General features: G+C 44.7%; 1 non-coding gene across 1 annotated transcript; it reads left to right on the top strand.

Annotated features, from left to right (window-relative positions):
* The first annotated feature begins 710 nt into the window (after window positions 1-710).
* LOC143307527 (5.8S ribosomal RNA) lies at window positions 711-865 on the top strand. The gene has a single exon (XR_013064649.1). It is a non-coding gene; the product is annotated as a 5.8S ribosomal RNA (ribosomal RNA).
* Window positions 866-2,500: the final 1,635 nt, after the last annotated feature.

Below are 2,500 nucleotides of genomic sequence, written 5' to 3' on the forward strand. Positions count from 1 at the left end.
ACGAAGCGTCTAGGAGTGGTTAAAACTGAGAGAGTTGAAACTACGATGTATTAGAACGAGCAACCGTCGAAACTTTGTTTTCGCGACGTTCTTTTCGTCGCTCTCGTCCCCACGCTCCTACGCTTTGGTTGTTTCTTTGCCATCCGTGTTGCGATAAAAAGATTTCTCCATTGTCCAAAAAGGACGGATCGAGATTCCTCTTTCGAGAGGGAGAGAGAGGTACTTGCGGGTAACCTGGAATCTACGAAACACGCACCGTGGTAAGATTCGTGCGTCCGCCTGATCGATGTGTGTTGTTTACGGACCGGCTGAGAAGCGACGATAGCGAGTCTTTGAAAAACTATGTGTCCATTAGTTAGACCGATCGTCGCCGGCCGTGTGTCTGTTCGAATCTCGCAACCCACGATTCAGCGACAGGACGCGCGCTCGCATTCCTTGTGTGCGTTCGTACTTTTCAAGGTTTTTAAATGTACTTTACGCCCGACCGTCGAGAGGAGCGTGCCACTGGGCGTTTCTCCGACGGTTTCCGTCCTTGGACGCGATCGTGTCGTCAACGATCGAACAAACAAACAAATACGTTGGCGACGCCCGAATTCGCTCTCCCGCACGCGCCGGGTGGGAGAGTGATGTGGGTATCGAATGTGATGCGTGTTAATAATGAAAATAACACTCTAAAGATCTAAAGAGTTTGAAATACAAAATTTTACGATTACCCTGAACGGTGGATCACTTGGCTCGTGGGTCGATGAAGAACGCAGCTAATTGCGCGTCAACGTGTGAACTGCAGGACACATGAACATCGACATTTCGAACGCACATTGCGGTCCACGGATACAATTCCTGGACCACGCCTGGCTGAGGGTCGTTTTCTTAACAAAAGACTGCTTGCGTTTGCTTCTCGAAAAAAGAGTAATTCATTTCTTTCTAAACATCTCGCCGTCGTTCAACGAAAGTAGAACGTTTCGGAGCGGGATTATCGAACGAAATTGAAAGAATGAATGAACGATAAACAAAGAAAGAGTCGCAACGTACGAGCGATAGTTGGGCAGTTCGTCGGCGTTTGTCGTGGAAACGATGTGACGAAAATCGCAACCGATACACTAAATGCAGGCCGTTAAAGGAGAGAAACAAATTTCGAAATATCTCTTCGAACTAGCGCAAGTGCGTCACGGCGCGCGAGTCGTTCGTTAAAATTTATAAACGACCGCCCGTGAAAGCACCGAGTTCTCGGAAGATAATCTATAAAGATTCTCCATCCTGCTGGAAGTTATCGGATCGGCGCGATTGTTCACTTGTAGAAATCCACGCTCCCGACGTTGCCAGAAACGATATTTACGAAAGGTGTGTCAAAAATAAACGAAAGAAGCTCTCCTATAAATTTAGAAAAAGCAAACGAGTGAAATGTTTGAGATGATAATTTGCTGAAATGCAAGCTCGAATAGCCCCAGGGTTTCGAATGATTCCCCGCGCTTTATACATCTCTCTGTTTACAAACGGTGTATAAATGAAAGATCGCTTCAGATGGGTCGTCGCTGTTTGACGCGCGATGCTGTTCCTTTTTTTTTTGTCTGTCTGTGCGTTTAGCTTCGCTAAACAAGTTAAATGGTTAAAAAGCGTCGAAAAAGCGAATACACACGCGACAAGACAAATCTAACGAGTAAAGGAACGCTCCGCTCCAAGATAAAAATGGTTGTTTACAATCAATACAGCGTTTCGGTACCCCTGATCGTAGTCTGAAACTGTGTAACAAAAGAGAGGAAAGCGAATGGTGAAGGAACTTCGAAGCCTCCGTGGCGTGGCTAGAACTTGTGATAAAAGTATGTTTGCAGCAATTATGCATGCTCCCGTTAAAACAGCATTTCAATGTCTCGCATGGCTTAAAGCTCTAGGAGGCTTCAACATTTAGAATACATACGGACTACTTCGTTTGTTAAAGATAAGCGAAGACCGCGCGACCATCGCTCGGTCGTCCAGTCCTCGAAAGTTTTGTTGCGTTCCAAAGAAGAGACAAATGGGGTTTACCCTTGCGCTAAGGGGAGAAGAAGAGAAAAGCAGTTGTTAAATCTAAGAGGTGTGTGGAGTACATCGCGTGTTGGTTAAAATTGTTAAATGAAGTATACGCGAAATGTTCTCTCGCTCTTGCTTTTCCTCTTGCTTCCGTGGCGCTCGAAAAGAAGGGATGATAAATAAAGAAACCTATTCGAAATCTCTTGTGGAACAAAAAATAATACGGACGGACGTTAAAATTGAACCGAGACGAAATGGATCGTCTTGCGAGTTGTCTTCGCTTTGAAATTGTTAAAAATTGATAAAAGCAATACGACGAAGCTGCAGTCCGCAAAATGTTTGAAGCAAAAAGGAAATAACACGAAAATTATGGGAACGTCGTGTCTCAACTTTTTTTTCCCTCTTGTGCTCGTTTCATCGAACGATAAATACAAACATTTTGAAACGAGAGAGGAGGAAAAATTGAATATGCGAAAGGTTGATTCACGCACAG

This window comes from Osmia lignaria, unplaced genomic scaffold, assembly GCF_051020975.1.
Source record: "Osmia lignaria lignaria isolate PbOS001 unplaced genomic scaffold, iyOsmLign1 scaffold0058, whole genome shotgun sequence".
NCBI classification, from domain to species: domain Eukaryota; kingdom Metazoa; phylum Arthropoda; class Insecta; order Hymenoptera; family Megachilidae; genus Osmia; species Osmia lignaria.